Source organism: Passer montanus, unplaced genomic scaffold (genome assembly GCF_014805655.1).
Source record: "Passer montanus isolate IOZ18808 unplaced genomic scaffold, ASM1480565v1 scaffold22, whole genome shotgun sequence".
Taxonomy (NCBI): domain Eukaryota; kingdom Metazoa; phylum Chordata; class Aves; order Passeriformes; family Passeridae; genus Passer; species Passer montanus.
This window is the reverse complement of record NW_024366815.1, coordinates 9,688,762-9,714,148: the sequence shown is the minus strand read 5'-3', so window position 1 is coordinate 9,714,148 and position 25,387 is coordinate 9,688,762. Positions and strand designations below refer to the sequence as shown.

Genomic DNA, 25,387 nt, shown 5'->3' with positions numbered 1-25,387 from the left:
CTGTGACTAGACAACAACATTTAACTTTTGAAGTTGCTCTGAATAAAAAAATGTAATTTTTGAAGATGCTTTGAATAGGAAAGGGAGAACTTTTTTTCTTTCTTTTTTTTTTTTTTTTTTTTCCTTTTCTGCTCCACGATAATAGTGGCACAACGTGGACTTACACTTCTGGAAACTTAGTGTTTTGAGCCTCTTCTAGGGGAGTATTAGGAGTTCCAAGAATCTGGCAGGTTTACCACTGAAAAGGAAAGGACCCCTTGGTAATTAGTATGTCCCAATGCTTCTTTGCTTTAATAAACTATGCAGGACTCATGGGACAGCTGTCCTATTGCTAGACACTGTCCTCTGCTGGACTGTATTGGGGTCCTTCAGGGGGAATAGATACAGGCACTGTGTGTGGTGTCGTTCAAACACTGCAGGAGATGCTGAGTCAGTGTCTGCAAACTTAGGCAGATGTCTCCGTCAGTCATCCTGCAGATGTTATGATCCATGAGCAGGAGGGGTAGAAATCTCTTCTGGTGTTTCACATAACATGTATTTTCTAGTGGTTCCAAAAATGGAGCCTCTGGGCAAAGACCTGGGCAAAGCCTCTGAATTCTCCAGTCGTGGAAAAGTACGAGTGTCGCATTACTGTTCCAGCCTAAGACAACAGCAGACTATCCCAAGGAAGAATATTCTAACTCAGAATTGCTTCCCAGTCAGCAGTTTTAATATGTGATTCTGAGAGCTTTGTTACAGACAGCACCAAAAAAAATTTTGTTCTTGTGATTTCAGTGGTTCTGAGAAGCAGCAGCAGCACAGCCTGAGCATGGTTTGCACCACGTTTGGGACAACAGTCCCGGCACCAAAAGCTAACCACTTACACACTTGGATAACCAGGTTTCCACCCTGTTCTGATTGTCAATCTATCTCTGCAAGCATAAAGTCTTTGATGCTTTTAAAACAAAATTTTGCTTTCTGCAGATGAATGACTGCTTTTGAAGCTCACTAGAAAAGCTAGAGGTCTTTTCTTTCAAAAGAAAACAAGAAATTACTAGGATATGAGGAGTGGAATAACTGAGGAAGAGAAGAGCAGAACTAGAGTAAGATTTGAGGGGATAAATGTAAAGACACAATTCCTTACCAGCTCCACCCTCTAAATGGTATTTACCACCAGGGAAATTGGATCCACCCTGAACTGATTGTAGCATCAGGAAAATCCTCCAAAAATAGCTCTAAGCCTTGCAAAAGCTGCAGTTTTCTGTTCCAATAATTGATACTGTGGTGACAACCACCTGCTACTCGTGAGTCGCAGTTACCACATCTGCTAAGGGGGAGAAGGCAACTTCTCCTTTTGCTCAGAATGTCTTGCCTTGTCTGCAGTGGTGGTCCTAGGAGTGAAAAATTGCTGCTAAGTTTGAGCACTTCTTAGAGGCATGGTGTCCCCTACACTATTTGGATATGAAACCTGCAATCTCTGCTTACTCAGAGTTTAAGAAGTGTAAATGAAGAGGAACCACTTAAACAGTACCTGGGGATTGGGCTAAATTGCATTACTGCCTGTGAATGAGGGTTTATTCCATATTGTTTACTAAACGAAGAGTATAACCATGGCAACATTCAGGACATGATCTGTAAGGATTTGCCAATGCAATTCTGAAATTAGCATTCAGAAGGCAACTGTTTAAAAGTAGCTTGAGAACTGAAAAAGAATGTTTCAGACTACAGTCCATACAGGAATGCACTTCAATATCTGCAGCATGAAAATTATGCAAAATTTACCAGTTCACTTTATGCTGATTTCAGCAGGAGACCATTTGTATAGATCTTTGATGGGTGAAAGCATAATGGTATAAATACTAATATCCAGTGGTGATTCAGACCACATAACAGCTATATTTTTAGTATACCTAAAAATACAAATACTACTCGCTTTTTATGATCAACAATAGTACGAAGATAAAAGTTGAAATTTTTTTTCCAAGTTCACTTGGGGAAAAAAGTAAATGACAATTCTTAGACAAGATGAAGGTTCTACTTCCTGCGTATAAAGAAGAAATTTGTGGGATGAATGAGAAATAAGGAGAATTACATAAAAGGAAGTTCTAGATCTGAGTTGGTCCCCTGCTATCCCAGTTAAACTTTGTCTAATAAATACTTTTAATTGTCGCATGTTATGATGTCCTTGCAAAAATCCTTTATACAGGAAGTTGTGGTCTGGCAGAATTAAAGTTGACTGAATTACAGCTTGCTTCTTCATGTTTCTCCACAGGTCACTGCTTTCTGGAAGAAGCAGAGTCAACATAACTACACCTTTGTCATTGAGTCATGCCAGCTCTTGCAAGTAATACTGAACAAAAATAGTTATGTGGTTATTCTGCCTGCACTTTTGTCAGTGGTTAACATCACTGTTTAAATCTATGTCTTCTTTTGTGTGCATCTGTCACTTAGCACAACAGGCATGTTTATAGTAATAAATTTCACAGATCATGTAGGAGGTGTGTAGGGAAAATGCAGAACTGCAGACCTAACTTCTGAAAGCTGGCTAGATTTTAAGCTGACCCTGCCCTCTAAACAGATGCTCAGAACAGTGACAGCTCTTTATTGCTACAACACACCATCCTGGGATAACACATCAGGTAGTCTGGAAATATGAAATACTTTATGTGGAGTTGCTACTTGACGTAAGACAGTGCTGATGACAGTCACATCTGCAAAAAACACAGCATCGTTCCTGTCCCTTGCTACCCTCATAGGTAAATGTGGTACATTTAGGAAGCATTAAGTTAGTTTTCAGAATCATGGATCTATAGAAATTATAGAAATGATGCTAGTGAAAAATCTGGCCTGATCCCTGGCTGCTCAGACAATCTCTTCATGTTTTTCCTAGGGCACCTGTTCTTTATTTCACCCTCAACAGGCTTCTTTTTGTGTTTGGGTTTGTCCAGGAGCAAGTTGTTCATCCATGCAGGTCTCCCAGTACTTTTGTCTGACTTCCTTTTTGTTGGGATACATTGCTCCTAACTTGGAGGACCTTGACCCTTGAAGATTAACCAGCTTTCTTGGACCCCTCTTCCCTCCAGGATTCTATGCCCTACTACTCTACCAAGCACACCCCTGAAAAGGCCAAAGTCTGCTCTCCTGGAGTCCAGCTTCTTGCTGGACTAGTGAGCTTCTTGCCTCTCCTTCCCACTCAAACTCCACCATTTCATAGTCACTACTTCCCAGGTTGTGCTTGAGCTTCACATTCTCTTCTTGTCAGCAAAAATATGGTCCAGCATAGCACCTCTGTCATTGGTTCCTCTATCATTTGGAGAAGGAGGTTACTATCAGCACATCAAGGAACCTCCTGGTTGTTCCTCCAACCAGTATTATGGTGGTTGAAGTCCCCCATAAAGACTAGGGCTTGTGAATGCCCTGGTGTGTTTGAAGTATCTGGGGAAATACCAAAATTTTATCACTTCACAAAATGAGAAAACACATCCTATTCCAGCAATAACTCAGGAATGTGTTAGCCATCAAAACTAATTTTAAAATAACACATTCAGATAACTTTAATTCAGTGTTTATAATAAAACTGAACAAGCAGCTATCTGTATCACTACTGTCTGTTTTAAAAAATTTGAAACCAGGAAAGACAATCCAGAAGATTCGTTAAAAGAATTAGCAGTAAAAAGGGTAAAGAGGATAATCCAGATGATTATTGGGTAGCATCCATGTAGGCAAAAAATTAAAACTGATATATAAGCTTTTAAAGGGAATCAGTAGAGCTAGTGTTTGTCAATATGAGTGTAGGAGAAACAGATCTGACTACAATTTCACTAACACACCAAATAGTGTTTACATGACAATACTGTAATATGTAATGTTTTGTTTTCTTGAAAACATTCTGACTTACTGCTGCATGACACTTTCTATATATCATTGGATGTTGATCCAGTGATCAACATGACCTGCTAATTAGTAGAATATTGATATATTGGTATATATATCAATATAACTGGTAGCCAAAAACAGAGCAGTAAATGCAGGATCCTAATTGAGCAAGTATATTCATATTTGGTTTATTTTAGGAATTATTTTTTGCTATGTGTTATTTAATGCTTGTTTTTAATTACAACAGCATTGCACAAAATTAATGATTCTCACAGATGACCCTAAAGATCAGAGAGATAATGAACAACAAAGATATGTCATTAATACAGACCAGATGGCTTTAATAAGTTGGGGGCAAACAGACAAGTGTTTTGTGGATAACTATTTAAGTAAAACATTTGTGAACAGAGAAAGCAGCATATCCTATTTACTGTTATGTTCGTGACCTTTACATTCAGTCTCCCCATCAAATTCTAGCTCTTCAGAACAGACAAGACACCCAAATATGGAGCCACTGAAGGCCAGTTGAACAAGTTGTTCTAAAAGTAAAATTCTCTGGTAAACAGTCTTTTGTTTTATGTGAGTCTAAGTCTCTAATTTGTCGTCCTGGGTTTCTTTGTATATTTAGGTTCTGATAATCTCTAGATTGTTCTGTTATATTACGTGCTTATGCAATTTTATGTTGGTATCTCTGAGTAATGCTAAAACATCACCATGCTATAAATTCCTTCTCCTTTTGAAATTTGAGCCAGTATTTTTAAATATGCCTTAGACCTTAGATTAATCACTTTCATCACTACTTCTGTTACCCTTTCTCTGTCTAGCATAATCTTTTCGCAGGTACACCTGTAACAAAAAGGGGAGTAAAACCATGTCTGCAGACAATTCCCTTAGTTTAATCATCAGTCGTATTATTGCTAAGCTAATGCTGCCATTGCCTTTCTCATCTTCAGAAATTTGTGTTTTGCAGGACCTAAGAAGAACTGAAAATGCTGGTTTTCTTCTTTTCTTTCTGTTCACAAGTGATTATTTGGGGATTTGGATAAGGAATGAAGAGATGCAGAGAGATTTGTCAAGACAGGTAACAATGAATGGACTATTAAATATGGGGCTTTGGTCAAAATGCCTTGTGTAAAACTCAGCTATGCTAAAAGAAATCCCTGGGGATTGCATAAACAATACTAGTTATATGTTTTGCACTGAAAATTTTTTTTTTAATTTGATTTTTGCAGATTAGGATTCAAGAATATATAATATAAAGGAAAGGCTGAGGGAAAAGCCAGAAAAGTCATTGATCCATGTGGCATGATACAAGAAAGTTTTTCCTCTTTATCTATAGACTGCAGTCCAAAAGTATCTGCAATGAAATAGAAACTTGGTACCTGGCTTCTCCATCTAGTTGACAGACATAAAAAGATCTGATTGCTGAATGTTGGAAGCTGAATGGATCTGATTGCTGAATGTTGGAACAAAATCAGACTGGAACTGACTGGTACAATTTTGCCTAAATACAGATCAGTTAACTATTGAAACAGTTTAAAGTAAATTATAATCGGTTTTCCATCTCTAGTTTTAACCTGAAGAGATATCTCTCTTAAAATAGGTGTTGTAGTTCAACTCAGCAATAGTTCAGGACAGCACAGAGACTTCTGTGACAAAACAGATCAGCCCAGTGGATGGTCAAAGTGGATGTTCTAGCCTTATCTTTGATGAGGAGCAAAGTGGTTTTGGTTGTTCCTTCAGCTCTCCTATGGATTTACTTCATTATCCATTTTTTTTTGCCTGTGGAGGCTACCATTTGTATTGGAACTTCAGGGCAGCTGCATCTGTTTAAGAAAGGACATAATCAGTTGTAAATGGTGTAGTGTGGCAAGGGATCCATACTGCCTAAGGATCTACTCTAAAATGTCCATGGAGGAGACCCAGCCACACATGGAATTTTAGCACTCCTTTGTTCTCCTTATTCCAATTTTTCAGCAATAGTCTTCTGCATTAATAGTTTATCTGGTGATTCTGTATCACTATATGTCTGTAGTCATGTACAAAAGGTGGAATACCATTCTGGATTAACAGTTGAAGATCCCTTATTAAGTCTTGTATGTCTGCATGATTTTAAATGCAACAAGGGCATGTCCATGTTGACACATGCTTTTTTAGCTTATCCAAAACTTCCAACCTGTGTTTTGTCTTTTGTTTGTAAAGTGGTATTTCGTCCTTTGAATAAAAAATGCAGAAGTAATTAGCAAGATTACCTTATCATTATTTACAGCAAGTCGGTTCCTTCTTTGTGCACAGAAAACTAAAATTCTATCCTTCCTTTCTGCCAGGAATAAAAAATGCAAATATCCCTTACGGTGGCTAGTTCAGCTTTCTTGCAGCTTGGAGGAAAACCACATTGGCAGAAGGACAATGTATTGTCTCTGATGTGTGTGAAGCTTCTCTGAACTGACCTGAATATGAACGTTTACAAAAGGGACCTCTGTGTAGTGACAGGAACATGAAAACAGGGTATGGTTACGTAAGAAATTTAAAATAAGTTAAGGACCATGTTTCAATGAGATCAGTCCCTAACAAGAATTGATTATTTGTTTTTTGTTTTTCTGTTGTCACTCATTTTTCTTTATGACTGATCATCTGAATTTTTGTGTTAAATTTTCTCCAGGCTAAAACCTTATATCTGATAGCAATTCGTGTCAACAGGCTTTTGGTACAAAGTTGGTCTTGGTATCCTATACAAGTCTCTTTTGATACTGGTAAAGAAGGGATGTGTTAAAAATGGTGTTTTTTTCTTTAATCTACAAAAAGGCATCACAAAGAATATTTTCTCATCCCATATTGAAGAAACTAATAAATTGCATAATCTCAAGAAGTCAAGAGAAGGAGGAACCACAGTAGTGTCACTAGTAACACTGCCACAGAGGTAACTCTGGTCACCTCCTCATTGCAGCGTTGTCCAGGAGGGAGCTGGGCTAGTTGCTGCCCTTGATAGTAGCTCCAGCCTCTGTTCAGATGAAGCCAACTTCTCACTAAGCTCCTAAACATTATTTTACTTTTGAAGATACTATTTTTTCTCTTTTAGCAGTAGTTTTTTCTAATCAGATTGCCTTGTAGTTTCACTGCTAGACAATCATTGAAGGGTACCTGTGATGTCTAACTCCTTGCTAATCATCTTCACATCGGAGTAGCTGTTGAGTGTACTTAAACTACTCTGGGAATTCACAGTAACTGTTGTGGTTTAGCACCAGCCAGCCACCAAGCTCCAGGCAGCTGCTCACTCACTGCTCCACCAGCAGAATAAGGAGAGAATCAGAAGGGTATAAGAGAGAACTCATGGGCTGAAGCACGCAGTTTAATAGGGAAAGCAGAAGCTTTACACATGCAAGCAGAGCAAAACAAGGAATGAATTCACTGCTTGTCATTGGCAGGCAGGAGTTCAGCCATCTCCCAGAGAGAAAGGCTTAATCATACACAATGGTGACTTGGGAAGACAAACTCCTCACTCCAAATGTCCCCCTTCCTCCTTCTTCCCTCACTTTATATTGTGGGCATGATGCCACAGGGTCTGGAATATCCCTTTGCTCAGCCTGTCCTGGCTGTGTCTCCTCCCAGCCTCCCAGGCACTCCCAACTTCCCTGCATAGGGGAAGTGGGATGGTAGCGTGGCAGAATGAAGAGCAGAAAAGGCCTTGACTCTGTGCAAGCTCTGCTCAGCAATAACAAAAAAAATCTCTGTGTTATGAAGTCTGTGTTCAGCACAATTCCAAAACACAGCCCCATATCAGTTAGTGTGAAGAAAATTAGCTCTACCCCAGACAAAACCAGCAGAATAAGCAAATCATCAGACTGTTAACTATTCCTGATGTCTTATGTCTGAAACTCTGGGGTAGGTGGTCCTATGTTTCAATGCCTTGGGAACTCCATTGCTGTATTGAAATGCTTCTAAGAATCACCTTTAACTTTGAATCTCTGTGTGTCTCCTCCCTGGCAAAAACTCTGCCAGACAACTCTCACTGACCCAGGAGGTTTCAAAGTACAGCATTAGCAGATGATAACTTAGTATCTCACACCTCCAGGCTGAATTTTGCCTTCTCCTACTAGAGACTTGCATCTCAGATGCTATTCTTTGTGTTGCAACAAGGTCACAAGGAGAAACCTTGCAATGCAGCCCAGCATTTGCTGGTCTATTCCCAACTGCATGTGACCATCACATCTTCCTTTTTCATGGGCATCAGAAGAAAAAATGTTTTATCTATGGTTTTGGGGAAATGAGGCAATCCTCTTCTATCCTCCTTTTTCTAGTTCTACTTTCTGCCTTTAGACTGAAGGAGGTTTGTCTTTTGAAAGAGCCCAAGTTTCTTTGACTTGAGATGAGATTTTCCTGGGATACACACCAGACCTATATCAAAATGCTGTGATAACAGGTGTTTGTAGTAGAAGCCTAACTGTTCTTCCAAGATGAAAGTATTCCTGGCAGAAGTACTCTTGAAGTCTGTTTCTACTCCATAGACATAATCTTGTTCCTGCTACAAATTGTGAGTCTAATCTGCACTTTAAATTACAATTAAATCCACAAGTTGTCAGGCATTCCCCAGACTATCACACCTTTCTTTTAACATATGGACTGACTGACACAATCAGATCAAATGCTTTTCCAGACTTTTTGCTATATGCATTAGGCAGCCTTTCTCATTTAATATCCCTGTAGTGAGTCTGTATCTCCAATGATAATTTAGATTCTCATCTGATGCAAATTATCATAGTTCCAGTAGACTTCAATGGATTTGATGATTTATGCTATCTGAGGTTCTGCATCTGAAAACTCTGTAACAAAAAGCAGCTGCTACTTTTAACTGATTTGAAAAATTATAAGGAACTGTCTGAGTCTAGTATCTTAATACATGTTACTCAAATGACAGCAAACACCTACATACAGGAGATTTAAAGTCCTTTGCCTTGCATATGAGTAAGTGGGATTCTGTCCATTATTTTGACAAAAATGAAAGTTGGACAGAGACTGCTGCAGTCTTTGACAGCAGCTTTGTCAGGAAGACCCAAAAGCCCATACACTAGGAGCAAAGCATGTGAGTTTGGCTCTGCTGGAAGATAAATGTACTTTTAGCCATGACCATGAACATCACATATATTACATAGATACAATTTTTAGGCAGCTGAACTTTTCACTTTAATGTGTTTTAATTTTGGTTTCTATGTTCATCTTCAAGCCATATGAATATTACTAAAAGTTTAGTATCAGTTTGAACTTGTAAAGAATATGAGATTGCATGGATATAAACTATTTCCTTCAAGACTGTGATAGGACTTTGTAGTGTTTCACAGAAAACATGATCTGGGACTTATTCAGAGGAATAGATCTCTGAATTCGAATAGAATAGAATTGGAATAGATCTCTGATTTATTCAACTTAAGGAAGAAGGTATGCTATCCAGAGGGACCTGGACAAGCTTGAAAAGTGAGCCCATGTGAATATCATGAGGTCCAACAAGGTCAAGTACCAGGTGCTGCACCTGGGTTGGGGCAATCCCCAATATCAACACGGGGCGGGGGGATAACAGGATTGAGAGCAGCCCTGCTGGCAAGAACTTAGGCTGAGAGACTGGACATGACCTAGCCATGGGAACTCCAGAGAGCCACACGTGTCCTGGGCTGCATCCAGAGCAGTGTGGGCAGCAGGGCCAGGGAGGGGATTCTGCCCCTCTGCTCTGCTCTGGTTGAGATCCCAGCTGGAATGCTGCATCCAGCAGCACTGGAGCCTCTAGCTCCAAATTCTTCTGGAGAAATGGCTGGATAGCCTACTGCTGGACAAACACATCATGCGACAGGTGAACAGCTGGCTCATGGGTTAAGCACAAAGGGTTGCAGTTACTGGGGTGAGATCAGACTGGGGACCTGTCATTGGTGGGGTTCCACAGGGCTTCATCATCAGCCTTGACCTCTTCAACAGTTTCATAATGACTTGGATGACTGTAAGGGATAACATAATGACTTGCAGAACTGTAAGGCATGTTCTTATCTGTTTTGATTTGCTTTGCTTGCATGTGTGGCTTTTACTTTCCCAGTTAAATGGTCTGAACTTCAATTCACAAGTTTTCCAGCTTTTACCTTACTTATTCTCTCCCCGATCTCACTGGTGGGCCAGTGAGAAAGCAGCATGGTTGCTGGCTGGCATTAAATCACAACAAAACCTTTCTAATTGTAGCTTAAACCCATTCTCCCTTGCCCTATCATTATCTACTTTTGTATAAAGAATCTCTCTGGCACTCCTGTAGCCCCCTTTAAGCACTAGAAAGTACTATAAGGTCTTTCTGGAGCCTTTTCTCCACCATGATGAGCAATGTCTACTTTCTCAGCCCTTTTTCCTTTATCCCCCCATTTCATATACTGAGCATGATACCACATTGTCTGGAATATCTGTTTCGTCAACTGACCAGGGGTCACCTATCCTGGCTCTGCCTTCTCCCAACCTCCCATGCACCCCCAGCCCCCTCACCAGTGTGGCAGCACAAGAAGCAGAAAAGGCCTTGACTCTGTGTAAGCCTGCTCAGCAATAACAAAAACACCTCTATATTATGAACTCTGTGTTCAGCACAATTCCAAAACACAGCCTCATACCAGCCAGTGTGAAGACAATTAACTCTACCCCAGACAAAACTGCCCAGATTTGTATTAAATGTTACAAAGAGATTCTTCACAGTGAGGATGGTGAGGCATTGAAAGAAGTTGCCTCACCACCTGTTGTAAATGCCTCATTACTGGAAGTGTTCAGGGCTGGGTTGGATGGGACGTAGAGCACCTGATCTGGTGGGCCACATCCCTGCCCACAGCAGGGGGCTTGGAACTATATGATCTTTAATATCCCTTACAACCCAATCCGCACTATCATTCTGTGATTCTATTCCATAATGAGACACTGTAAATAAAGTTTGAAGACAAGGTATCCTTTTATTTACCATTTTTATTTAACTGTCCAGACAGAGCAAATCACCATTTTTATATGCCTAGAGTATGTTATGCAGTGTTGCCTACAAAGAACTCTTTGTCCCATAAAGTATCAAATTTTCCCCCTTACTTTTAAATTTATATGCAGTTATAGTTTTTTTCTTTTAGTAGCAATAAACACCATCTCTACTGTAAGTCACATTTGGTTCTGGCTCAGACATACTCCATTACTGATACCCCATGGGGTACTTTTACTGAACAACAGAAGTTTCTGTCCCTGCTCTAAACTCATCCTTAACAGGTAAGCAAGAAAAGAAAATAAAATTTAGTCCAGCTTGTTCCTCAGAAATCACTTCTCTGGTTCTCTTTTTGTCTTGCAAAGATTTTACATTTGTCTAGACTTTTAAAGTATCTTTTCCTCTTAAGCATGAGGTAAAAGCATTGATAAATGACAGAATACTGTAATTAAGATTAATTTTTTTCCTGCTACCCGAAGGTCATCTTTTATGTCTATGGGGCTGGTTGTTTTGTATTTGCTCTGCATCATCCCCTTTGTTTAATACATTACCATGTTCTTTATTTCTAGCCAGTATTAAAACCCAAGCCCTCTAAGAATGGTGGTGATGCTGGGTGGAGGTCAGAAGAAGCATTTCTTCTTTTTCCTCCATCCCCAAATTTTCCTAGAAATGTGTAAACAAGAATGAGTACTTATGACCCACCAATCAAAGGTGTTCGAAATCACAGATTGGGACAGATATTATGGCAATATGCATCAAGTTCTACTACAGTCATGGGACTAGTTAAGGGGATCCTGGGTCAGCTGTTTTGGAGAAGAGCTGTAGCTGCATCACCCAGCAGATCCAAATGTATGTGAAAGGAATACATTCTCCCTTCAGAAGGCTTTGAAGGTGCAAACAGAAACATGGGGAAAATTACCCAGCTGAACCAAGGTGGAAAAAACACCATGAAGTGCATCCAAAGTGTTTCTATTTTGATGGCAAAACTGAAGTCAGGGTGTCCCCAAACTTCTCCGATCCTTTCCTTTCTTGCCCTTCCCATATTCTTACTGTCACTGCTACTGTCACCCAAACTGTCCACATGTTTGAGTGACTCTGTCTCACTACAGAGGGACGAGGTCCTCTGCCCTTCCCGAATTGCAGCTGTTTTCCAGCTCTGCACTCTTGTTCCCATGTGGCGGCCAAGTGCGTAAAGTAATCACCGAGAGTGAGAGAAAGCACAACAAAGAAAAATAAATGTGTTGAGATCATCGTTTCAGTGCCCCTGCAGGAAGCCTGAGGTGTGGTTGAACTAGTCTAGTACTGTTCTGCCCTTTGGCATTGTTTTATGTGTACTCAGGGGAAATAATCAGCAGTGTAGCACTTTTTTACATTTAGAGTATACAGATAATTTGTGAGCATAATAAATATTTTGTTTATGCAGCACATGTTTGAGTACAGTTTTACCTGCTTACCTGAGAGAAATGACTCTTTATTTCACATGTGCTTAAAAATATTCTGCTATAATGTATGTTATATGTTGAACACAAATACAGCAACACTTTGTATTGTTTTACATGATGACAAATTGATTTGAATTTCTTTTCAGGTAACCAAAGCACTATATTGAAAACCTTACATTAAATATAGATTTTCAATTTGGCATTTGCTAGAAAAAATAGACCACATCTTATGTCAGAGGTGAGTGATAAAATATGGAATGAGGTGCACTACCTGAAACTACTCCTCAAGGGACAAAGGATACCCCAGCCATCGAGGTATCAGTTGGCTGCAGAACTCACACAGCAAGGATAAACACCTGAGTAGCTGAGGAGAAGTACCTGGGTTCCAGGGGAATCTTCAGAGATGGGGATGGGAGTCAGCCTCTTCCAGAAAGCTAGGTTTGCAGACTGTTGTCCTGGTTTTTATGTAATTAATTGCTTCTTGTTTTGCTAGTCTCATCAGTAGTCTTTTGAAAAGTTAATCCAAAACATTTCCCTAAGCTGAACTGATAGAATTTCCCTTTCAGCTATGAGAGAGACTGTTCCTGTTCAAGGCTTCATTCAGGCCAGTAATGGAAATGCAAAAACTCAGAAGGGGTTCCAGCCCAAGACCAGGCTGCCAGGCTGCCAGGGAGGGTCTTTGGTTAATTGCAGCCATGGAAAGGACAGATCCCATGTCCGTCTTACTATCTTTCTTCTCCTTATCAGATTAGTTTCATGTCGTGTATTTCTTCATGTCATCTGATTTACTAGATCTTATTATTCTACCTAGAAAAATAATTTTCTGTATGAAAACAATTTGTCTCTAGGAAAATTGTTATGCTTGTATAGCAGTAAGTGTAGGGTGTACTGCATTCTAGCTGCATGGTACATCTACCTGTCCAGAATCAAACCCAGCACAGACAAATGCTGACAATCTCCTCTAAGTGAAATGCATTCATCAGCTGTACCACTTTGGTACACAGTGGAACTTTGGAACTTCATACACAATGAGAACATCCATGGCTTCCTTTACATATAGGTGTGAATTCATTCATTACTCCTAAAGTTTAACCTTTGCAGAACTCCTGCTAATGCAACAGTGCTTTTTGCTGCCATTCATCTTGTGGAAGTGAACTCCAACTGTGAACATCCTGCTTTTATGTGGAAGCCATTTCCCTTGATGAGTCTCTTTGATATTTTCTTGATTTCACAATAAGTCATCTCCTTCTTGTATTCTGAAATAATAAATAAAACTACAAATTTATATAATCTCTCAGGTCTGTCCCCCTCCAAATGTTGGATTGCTGATGTTGGATTGTTGTGCCTTCGTGTCTTCATACCCAGGCTTTTTATTTCTTTTTTTTTTCTTTTTTTTTTTGGGGGGGGGGTAGTTATTGGGTTTTTAATTTTTTTTTCTTTTTTAATATTAAATGAGGGCATTTCTTGACAGAAAAAAGCATTAAAACCCTCCACATAATATCTGATCAGTACATACTGGTAGCCCTTATCTAGATGACTTTTTTCTAAAGATCCATTTCTTACTTCAAGCAGAAATCAGAATTAAATGCTATAGAAATCAATCTGAATTTACCTGTATGCCTTTTAAAAAGCGATTTTAAAGTAGTTGTAGTCTTCCTTGCTAACTGCATATACATGCATCTAGATCAGTATAATAACAGATTTTGAAATAATAATAATAACAACACATTTAAAAAAGGTAACAGTATTTCATTTGAATTTAAATGTCTTGTTTTAAATAAGCAGTTATGGAGCCAAATCAGTTGGCTTAACAACAAAGGGCAGTATGCTGATGAATTATGTATGTTATCTTCATTTTCTGCAGGCTGATAATTGACAGGTATCATGGCACCTTCTACTTACTTCCTGTAATTATATGCCATATATCAAACACTGACTTGTGTGTAATGGTCCTCTCCACACACACGTACACACAAAATGGTTTTATGTTTTATTTAAAGCTTACAGTATTTTTAAATTTTCTGTTTCACTCACTGTGTTTTGCAAGCTGCTTTGTCACTCAGCCCATGTCAACAATTTAAAATTAATAAGATATCTTCAGTGTTGGTTTGGCAGAATCACTCATTCAAGTGATGGCTCCATCCTTTTGTTTGTTTTGTTTTTTGTATAAATTGGCTAGGCTAAGTCAATACTGAAGAAAATTTACTTGCTGTTTGGACATGTGTAGTAAAACAAGTTTTTCAGTCTTTCACATAAAGTTTGTGCCTTTACTAACAGATATATTTTCAGATCATATTATGTAGCAACTTTAGGTAGTATTAGGTTAAAAAAACTATTGTCTTAACAGAGCTGATTAAATGGCTAGTTCCTTCTTGGTAGTTTGTATTTAATTCAGAGTAACTCCACCATAACAAGGGTGCATTAATTGAGTAGCTCTACAACTGGGCTCATTAGATGCAATGCTTACTGATTAAATTTAACCACTACTGGGTATCTTAGCACATGATTCAGAATTGCTTTTCATTCAGTGTTTCATTTCTTGAAAGGAAATTAATTTTGCTGAGAATTATTTTAATCAAAATGTGATAACAAAGTAAACCTTCAATTAAAATGAAGGCTTAGTTACCTTGAAGGGCTTTTTACTTATATTGCCTTAAATGTCCAAATTCATATTTTAATCTAAAAACTACATGCGGTAAATCCTATGCCAGCTATATGTAAAAAAGCACCACTATTATACATTGTGGAAGAGTTCCTTGCTATCCTTGCGTTCTCATGCAATATTCACTACAAGAGAATGTGGGCTTCAAACAAAGACCCAGAAATTACAAAAAAATAACTGAGAAAGAAAATTCTATTATATCTTTTGTTCCTATTAATTTCAACTTGATTTGTCAGCTTCTTTAGAAACCTAAGTTTATATTCTTTCCCTGTATCATTGATTAAGTTGGTTCAAGGCTCATACCTTAGTGAAATGTGATCTGATATATTGTTTCTCACTGAATTAGAACAAACTGTTAAATATCTTTATAAAGCCCATCAAAAAACATCATCAAAAAACACTTCAACTCTCAACATGGGTAGAAGGTGATAGCCTGTGAGCAGCCAGTGATGGCAAAGGAATGGAATGTACTAACACCAGCAAGTAACATCCCTGCTCTGTACTGAACTGAAAGAGAAAATTTCATAAAGGAAAAAAAAGCTCAACCAAATTTTTTCTCTAGGGGATGTTTTTGGCAGAAGTATCTGTATGTAACACCTCTCTGGCTTGAAAGTGCTGAACACCTGACTGCAGATAAACAAGGTAAAAAGCAGACTGCAGGGCTTTTAGCGGCCATTGTCAAATGCTTATATGAACAATTGTTACTGAGTATACAAAAAAACAGTTTTCAAAGACTGAGCATTCAACTGAAGTAAATACAAAATTCATGGGAGATGCAGAAGACACTCTGCTGTTGGGCTGAGTACCAACTTCTCTGTTTCTCTCTGTTTCTATCTCTCTGTTAAGGACTTATGGCTTATTGTATAGTAAAAAATATGCTTGAACTTTTTGAACATGCCTTTAGACAGAAAGTTATGAGGAGCTGAAGCCATGATTTAAATAGAAATCATCATGCTCCCTCTTTATTTTTATTTTGCATTACCACCAGTGCACCCGAACTTCTGAAGAAGGTTTTGTTTTCTTATCCAGCTGCTTATCCAGTTTAGGCTGAAGGAGCACAGATGTCTCCAAAAGGCTGTCAGATTCTGTGCAAAGGCTTTCCAGAGGATCTCAGATGTATCTGCACCAGAGGAGTGTCTTGGGAAGGCAAGCAGACTGTGGGGGTGTGCTCCAGAGGCAGAGTGTTCCAGGGATGTACAGTAGCCACTCTTCAGAAGGGAAATGGCTAATAAAAGACATTTTCATAAATTGGCTTATTATACCTGCTAAAATGAAAGTTAGCACAGGGTTGGATTACTTTAAAAAAAAATAAATGTGAATATCTTCCATTCTGTAACCTTGTAAAGAATAATCAAACAAATTTTCTAAACAAACTCTGTGATCCCTTTTCATCTTTTAATGGTCTCCTCACCTACCAATCTCCTTAGCGTATTCTAATTTGTTTAGGTCTAAATAAATTCTTTGCAAGAGTGGTATGTATTTAGCAAGTAAACTTGTAAAGTTAACAGGACTACTCCTTCAGTTAAGGTTAGGACCTTGGAAAAGGCCTTTTTTAATCTGTGAACATTCCCATTATAAGTGCTTACATAAGGTCCTACTATGATAGAGCAGCAGTTATGACGTTATCTAATCTTTAGTGGTAATGAGCAGCATTACTTCCTGTTGGGGCACTCACAGCCTCTTGCTCCACAGCTTTCATAGATCCATTAGTGTTGGAAAAGACTTTCAAGGTCATTGAGTCCAACCTTTGACCAAAAACCACCCTTTCAAGTAAACCATAGGACTAAGTGGCATGTTGAGCCGTTTTGTGAACACTGCTGGGTGTGGTGACCACCACTTCTCCAGGCAACTCATGCCACTGCTTGACAGCCCCTTCCATGAAGAAATTTTTCCTGATGTCCAAGCTAAATGTCCCCTGATGCAGCTTGAGACTCTGTGTTGTCCTGTCAGTGGTTACCTGGGAGAAGAGACTGACCCCACCGGGCCACAGCCTCCTTTCAGGCAGCTGTAGGGAATGGTAAGGTCTCCCCTGAGCCTCCTTTTCTCCAGGATAAACACCCCCAGCTCACTCAGCTGCTCCTCACAGCACTTGTGCTCCAGACCCTGCCCCAGCTCCACTGCCCTTCTCTGCACTCTCTCCAGCTCCTCAGTGTCTTTCTTGCACTGAGGGCCCAGCACTGGACACAGCACTGGAGCTGTGGCCTCAGCAGTGCCCAGTACAGGGGACAATCCCTGCCCTGGCCCTGCTGCCCACACCATGGCTGATCCAGGCCAGGATGCCATTGGCCTTCTTGGTCACCTGGGCACAGCCTGGCTCATGTTCAGCTGCTGTCAGCAGCACCCCCAGGTCCTTTTCTGCTGGGCAGCTTTTCAGCCAGTCCGCCCCAGCATCATAAGTTCAGAAGTGAGAGCATTACACATCTCTTCCCACAGGTCATCATGGGTATGGAATAATGAATTCCCAAGCATCTAGTCAAGAGAGATGCTGTGCCTAAACTAAGCTTTCCACATAAATGACCTGCAGCTGAAGAGAATGACTGCCTGCTCCACAGACCCAGGCATGGAGAGCTCCCATGCTGACCTCTCAGCTGCAAGGACCTTCTGACAAAGCTTACACCTATACCATTTTGTGGGAAGGGCTTCAAAAGGTGAATTGAAAACACACTGCTCTATACTTTCCCCTAGAGAATAAGCACATAATTTCTGCTTATTTTGGCACTTAAGTCTACCAACATAAAAGTCCCACTGTGGCAAAATAGGCTGTCATTCTCATAGCAGGCTGACTTGATTAATATAGTTGCAAAGCTTGTTTTGCAATTCAAACCTTGTCAAACCAAATCCAAAATTATTTTCTTGGATAAATCCAATTAAATACAAATACAGAATCAGAACACATTTTCTGTAATTACCAAGCAATTCTGTGAAAAGACTATTAAAGCAGGCTAAATTGCCTCTCTTACCCTGCCTTCCCAGAGGCACCTTTCTGAAGCAGTGCTGTGTTTGGCAGGGAGGCGGGGGATCAGTCTGCATCTGCAGAGCTCCCCATTTTGGGCTGGTTTGCAGGCAGATGTGCTCCACTCAGCTCTAGTACTGCTCCAAAGGGAGAAAGGATTCCTGACACGACAGTGTCTAATGAAAATAGACACCTCTCCTATCCTCTCTTTTCATTTGAAGTCCTCTCCTAGTTGAATATGTTTCTGTCAGATTGGTCAAGGCATCAGCAAACTTTGCTCTGTGTTTGCACAAAGACAGCAGTATTTTAAATTATGGTAGTCGTTTGTCATATGCTTCTATTTAAATTTTAAAAAAAATTCTATAAAAATTTCCATGGGTAAGTGTCAGAAGTTTCCTCTTTCTGTAAAGCTGGCAGGCATGTCATCAGCACTACTAATTCTGAGAAACTGAAGAAAAAATGCCATTTTTTTTTAACTGCTCTTTTTTATTAGTTGGCCACTTTGATGTCTGTAGTAGCTTTGTGTTTGTAGGGTCTGATTTCTGAGTGGCAGCTGAAATGTCTCAAAGAATTCATAGCAGTCCCCTTCAGTTTTGTGCTACTATTTTCCCCAGTTAAAATCATGAGACATCAGGCCAGGATGAGGGTTTCACAAAAACCAACTGCTATGGAAAATCCTTCTGAAGCAACACGTTCATGTACAGGAGTGAGTACATGCTCAGTACAGCAGGTAGAAGCATTTTTGAGGAAAGGCTTTTTTCCATCTAAAAATGACAGTTGGTCAAACTGAATATTTTCCAGGAATGGCATGTTTTTGACAACAGCAACAAGAGCACAGACATGAAGAACCTGGGCCAGGGGAATTTTTTGGGATGAGAAGGAAGGGTATATACCCACACCAGTCAGTTTCTTTGGGAACAAAAGGGGTTTTCCCACTACTCTAGACAGTGACTGTGGAGCCATTCTCTGTCCTCACTTTTCTGCTGGAGATACTTCATTTTAGAGAAATAGTCACAAGTTGTCTGTGCTGGGCTGTAGGAGAGGGGCTGTGGCTGCCTGGCTGTGCTGGGCTGGGCTTGCAGGCAGGTGCTGGGGCCAAAGCCCTGTGGGGCAGCTGATCCAGTTACCCCCATGCCTGGAAACACCTGGTGTTTCTGAAGTGCAGACCTCGTTATTGTGGGATCATCTCTCTGCTCTTTCTTGCTTTTATTGGAAAGTGCAATTCTGCACTCAAATGTGAAATAAACTATCTGGTGAATATAGAAATAAAAGACATTGTGAATGTTTTTATAGATAAAATTCTTGTTTTCTAGCCAGACTCCAACATGACAAAAAACTGACAGGCTGTTGTCATGACTGAAGGCCTGCTGGAATTCTCAAAGTTGAAATCAGATCCCCACAGCATTTTAGTGTTATATGTCACTTTAACCAAGCAAAGAGGAAAAGAAAGAAGTTCCCTATCTCCAAAATGTTTCTACCCATGCCAATAAGCATCTTTGTACTGATGATGCTTAGACTAGGAATTTATGTATACTTCAAAGATGCACTTAAAGGATTTACATGTTACAACTTCCAGAGCAATACACACTGTACTTGTCCAGAGCTGTTTCTACAGTACATTTTTTCAACACACAATTACTCCATACTTGCCTCAAGATAATTTGTGGAAAAATTTATGAGAACTTCATTTTTACAAGGTGGTATTAGACTCAAACCAAAAATTTATTATATAGATATACACTATCTCTATGCCAGTTTTGCATCCTACTGCTTCTATGCCATGCACAAGTTTCACATTTCTGCTTCTTCAGTTGTCTCTCTTACTAATAAAACAGTAATCTTTTGACCCAGGAAATACATAAATGTATGGAAAGTAATGCTAAAAAGCCTGTGACATTCACATACAAAACAAGAGAAATAAATTTTTTAAACTAAAAGGAGGAGATCATTAAAATCAAATCAATTAATGTATTTCCTTACTTTTGGACTACAAAGTATCCCAGTTCTCTGGTGATACAATGGAGGAACTTACTATTCTTGATGGACACATTTCAGGTTTGTTGTTATTTTTAATAGTAGAAAGGGTGAAAGGATGATGAGGTGAATCTAACAGTTATAATGATTAAAAAAATACTGCTGTTCTGGCAAGAATAATAATGATGTACTTATCAGTGAGAACGTGCAAGTGAAACCTGTCTGCTCTTGCTATTCCAGTCAGACAGAGAAAGATGGGACAGAGCCATGCATTTAGGAACAGCAGCACAGCAAGTTCAACAACATTTTAGTATCGCTTCTAGAGTACAGAAAACCCAAAGCACACTGTTAGTATTTAGAGTCTGTTCTAAATACTTAGCTGGAAGAAAGCCCAGCACTAGTCTAAGACCCAAGTATAAATGGGCTAAACATAGTTTAGAGAGAAAAGTGTCAACTCCATTATAACCTGGCCCTGTTCCTGCAGTAGGGTGGGCACTGAGGAGAAACGAGCATGCAGGGAGAATAAAGCATGAGCAGGAGTGCCCAGGGCAGTGTCCCCTTGCACAAGCCATCCACTGAAGGCAAAGACAGTCTGGATCCCACAGCCCAGCTGCCTGAGATGGAAACACTTTAGATCATATCATAGATGTAGAACATCTACAGGACAGGACAGGACAGGACAGGATAGGATAGGATAGGATAGGATAGGATAGGATAGGATAGGATAGGATAGGATAGGAGCTGGAATTTTACTTTTTATTTTGTGCAGTCAGTGACATTCAATTCTGATTTTGACCCACAGGTTCTGTTATAGTACAAAACACCATAGTGACATGATGGACAGGAGTTTGGCATGTCTGGGGGCTGCAGGATGTGACTGGTGTTCAACCCTGACATTCTTACCTTTGCTATGGTCTCTGGGTATGAAAATATCTGCAAACTGGTTCAAAACAATCATCCCCATGCAATGTAAGTATGTTTCTTCTCCTTTTGGTTAGAAGTTTTTAGAACAACACTTCACACAGAAAAATATGGAATTATATATAGTGTAATACTAGTGCTGTAAATGAAGAAAGTGTTTCTTTAGTAGTTAAAAATAACAACATCAACAACAACAAAAGTCCCAGAATTTAAATTCTTCACAACTTCAGAACTCCCTGCTTTTACTAAGCAGGAGCATTTATTTAGGATCAGGTATACTTGGTTTACATGTCATAAGGACCATCTTCTAACAATATTGCAATTTAATTAGAAAAGCTAATATACTGTGTTTCAAGTAGAAAAAAATTGTTTGCTTATATCTGCATACTGACATTTAAGACTCAGTTTAAATACTCCTTTAATAAATGTTTAAACATGGGTGTTCTTGTCTGATCGCTTTAATATAGAGAGATTTAGTTTTAGTGCATCAACTTACCAACATTTCAGCAGCAAGTTTTGGCCTAAATCACCAAATAATTTCCATTGTGACTCATCAATCAGTTTCATAATGTGTGAAAAATCTTCTTAGAGATAGACATAGATGATACAGATATAGATATTTTTAGAGAGAGAGAGAAAAAAAAAAGAGTTCTTGATTTGGGATGGATATGGTAAGTCCTGAGAAAAGGTCTAAGAGACAATAGATAGAATTGTTCTACTAAGGTTTGGGGTTTGCCACCTCCTTTTTCTTCTGACAGTAACAAAGAAGAGGAATCAGAATGATTCCCCTTTTCTTCCTTGCTCAGCTCCAGATTTTTTGGTAAGGAAACTGGAATTGTATAAATAAAATAAAGTAAAATAAATAAAGAAGATAATTGAGATGATTGTGCATAAAAAACTAGTTGAACTGATGCACAAGGAGATAGTGCTGGAAGAACTATCAGCGTCCTTGCTACCACCAATAGGTTTCTTATTTAATAGGCAGATGACAGCTGGTTTGTGCTAGAATCCAAGCCCACTTTATCATGGGAATATTGAAATTGTGTAGATATCAAGCCATGTAGATTGCTTAATGCCTTACAGTGTTAGAATGTCTCCTTGTCTTTCTTGCCTCGATAAATGCATTTAAAAAGCAGTTATTTGCTTCTTCTTTCAAATTTGAAGGTCACTGGCATCCACAAACCTATGCAATCACTAAATTAGAAAATGAGATTGATCTGTTTGGTGTAGATGAGAAACAAGTGCATATTCTATTGCCCAAATGGAAGTATTTTAATACCACATCCCTCACTGCATCACTTGGTGTTACCCCTCCATAGTCCTGCTTTGCCAAAACTTTTTTGGGGATTCCAGAGACCATCAATTTCTCCTAAAGACCAATAAGGCAAGCAGTTCATTCTGGAGAAACAGAAAACACCTCCCTGTGGTGGCAAACCACAGGACTGAGTTCACCCTGGTCAGCCAGGGTGTGAAGGGTATCTGGCCACATCCCAGCAAACACTGTAATCACCAGGGGACAATGAGATAGGGCATCCTTCCGTATTTTGCAGGGAATTCAAACACTATTGTTGTACATTTTAGGTTTCTGCAATCTTCATAATATTCAATTAGACCAAGCAGTTATCTTTTTTTCTTAATGACATGTTTGTCTGCATAAATAAATATCAGGTGCCATACATGTTTCACTGATTTATATTTGTACAGTAATTGCCTAAGCTGATTACGGTGCCTGAATAAGCAGAAGAGGAATGGAAAGAGGATTCCTCACCAGGATTGTTGAGTTACAGTTTTCTTTTTGAGGATTAAAGTTTTATATTATCTGCATAACACATTTTTATCCTTGTGTTTCTCTTAGAATGGCTTTTGCTGACCCAAGAGCTCAACACTACACTATTTGGTGCAATCAATCTGCCAAGGTACACACATCACTGGCTACATGGAAGGCACATCACTGGCTAAGTGCAAGTCAAGAAGTAGCTGACTATTTTCCTTCTGTTTTCATACTCTGCATTAATCTCAATCTGTGCAAGGTGAATTCACAGCTTTCACCTCCCAGCACTTCATACGGGGAGCACAGAGGTAAAGAAACCACTGTGTTGCAATTTTTCAAGCGGAGTTTGGAAGGTGACTTACAAAAAAATCAGATGGTCTTCAGATCACGTGCTATGGGGCAAAGAACAGAAGAGGAGGGAAGAGAGATTGGAGCTAGGAAGAATTCTTCAATTATTGCACTGCCACTTGGTCGTTGCTGAGTTTTCTAGTGGTAACAACGGGTTAAAGGTGAATACGTGTAACAATCCCAGAGGAAAACTACAGTCAGTGCGATGTCTCTAAAAATGCTTCCACTAATTTTAGCCCCAAAATTCATGCCACTCTAAGCCATCTTGTCCAACCCAAACTTAGTGCCGCCAACAATGGCAGCAATGTTCATATCACAAAAAAGAGGCCTTAAATTATAATTTAATATTTCCTCTTACAGTGTTATCAAAATTATTTACAGCAATGTTTTACATGTTTAAATGCACTGTTTTACATCTCTTTAAAGTTGCATCAATGAAGACATAAAGTTCTAAATCTCCAAATGCCTCTCAGATACTAAAAACAAAAATCACAAATAGTGAACTTACTATGTTCTCTTGTCCCTCGTTCACTCTCATTCCAGCCAGCATTAATTCCTGCTAATCTTGACACTGTTCTGTTAGAAGGCTTAAAGTGTGCCTACTACACTGTGAAAGGATAGATGAAAAGGAGACTATGGGGAGGAAAAATAGCTCTAATGAAAATAAACCCAGCCTTTGATGCAGACTGAGATAGGATTAGCAGATTCACACACTCACAGTCACTCTGCAGGAGGCAGCTTATGTATCTGGGCTCACACTGAGACTTTTTACACAAACAGCATCAAAACATTCACAACTCTGTCCAAAGTTTTTCTCCATTTTCACTTTTTTGTTGCATTCAGCAATGAAACTTAAAGGTGGAAATTCGTGGCCCACAGGACCTATGAGGTTGTCACAGGAACTGGGAAAGGACCAGAGCAGGTAGACAGGCGAGGGAAGCTGGAGAGATGTGGGAGGTAATGGATCATTTCCAGAAGGAGCAATGAGAAAAACTCCAGCAGGGAAACCATAGGCAGAGACATGGGAGGGAAGTAATGATGTGGAGAAGGAGGCATAACATCAGGAAGGCAGATCTAGAAACCATTGGGTCTCAAATGTGCTCTGACACCTTTGCTAAGATAAGCAGAATGTTCAGGTGGCTGACAGAACACTCAAGGTTTTCTCACCATATGGTACACACAGTCCTAATAAAAGCCTAAGGCTGTTTGTTATTAGCTTGCCTGTGCAAAACATGCAAGACACACCCGAAAAAAGATAATACTGAGCCCTGAATTTGTAGAATTTTATGACTTTCATATTTGGTCCCTTAATTCCAATATTAATTTTCTGTATTACTGTTCATGTGCTATATGTTCAAACACAAATAGGAAAGTCAAGCAAAACCACTACAACTTATTGAAAAGTCATTCTCAGGTTGTCATCAGAGTGCCATGCTAAATTTTTTACTTGCCCAGAAAACTATAAATGTGTTTAAAATTTGGTATTTTTTTCAGAGAACAAACCCCATATCGATGTGCTCAGATGGAAATACAAAATATTATCTGTTTTTAATTTTTTTTGTTATATCTTCTTGAATTTGTTTCAACTGGTATAGTTAGCAATCATTAATAGGCAGTGTGCTCTGTGGTAGCTTATTTTCCTTAAGCAAAACCAAAACCATCAGGGCCACCTATATCTAGAAGGGTTTTCTACAAAAGCCATTTTGAAGAATGAGGCTGCTCTTCCATTCGATGGTTTCCTGCACACCCCTCCCCCCCCACCCCCAACCCTTCCTTTTGTGTTGTGAATATCTTCCCAAATAGTCAGTCTCTCTCTATTCAGTGTGTCATTTGTTGTCCCATGTTTCTCCAGGAATAATGGGCAACAGAGTGTTATGTTCACAGGGTGCAAAGTGACTCCTTTTCTTTTATTAGTTGCAGATGCAAGCAAGGAAACTCAGTCTTCCCTATGAAACCGTATGCTTTCATTAGAGCTGTTCCCACAAAACCTCCTCCCAGTCTCAGGCAAGAAGGTCAACTGTGAACCAGAAAACATCAAAACAAAGTCTACACATGAGAGAAATTCAGTTTCCCAATCCAGCCAGCTCAGCATAACTGTCTTTAGGAGGCATATCCACAAGCTCCAACCACCTTCCTTAGTAATCCTGAACAGATCCTGTTCTTGGAAGCCACTTTCTGCATATTTCCTCAGGTAAGAGGATAAATATTCTTTCCTTTTCATTAATTTAGCAGAAGAGCTGTCTGATTAGCCACTAAAGCAAGAGCAGGTAGCCAGGAACAGTCTTCAGTTTTCTTCTCTAACTGGCTAGTTACAGATATAACTGTGCAGAGTGAATACTTCATGCATGGTGATAAAATTTCTACCCAGCCACCAACCTGATGGATCCCTCCAGCTCCTGCACCATGCAACCCAAAGCTGTAGTTAGCACCAACAACTAAAGGGAGAAAAACCAGAATATGACAGCTCATTAAATTATGTGGTGAAAAA

General features: G+C 39.4%; 1 long non-coding RNA gene across 1 annotated transcript; it reads left to right on the top strand.

The window, feature by feature from the left end:
• Window positions 1-771: 771 nt before the first annotated feature.
• On the top strand, window positions 772-25,047 carry LOC120502342. Its single transcript, XR_005627512.1, has 6 exons — window positions 772-879; window positions 2,252-2,323; window positions 4,826-4,936; window positions 20,662-20,828; window positions 22,636-22,859; window positions 24,814-25,047. It is a non-coding gene; the product is annotated as an uncharacterized LOC120502342 (long non-coding RNA).
• Window positions 25,048-25,387: the final 340 nt, after the last annotated feature.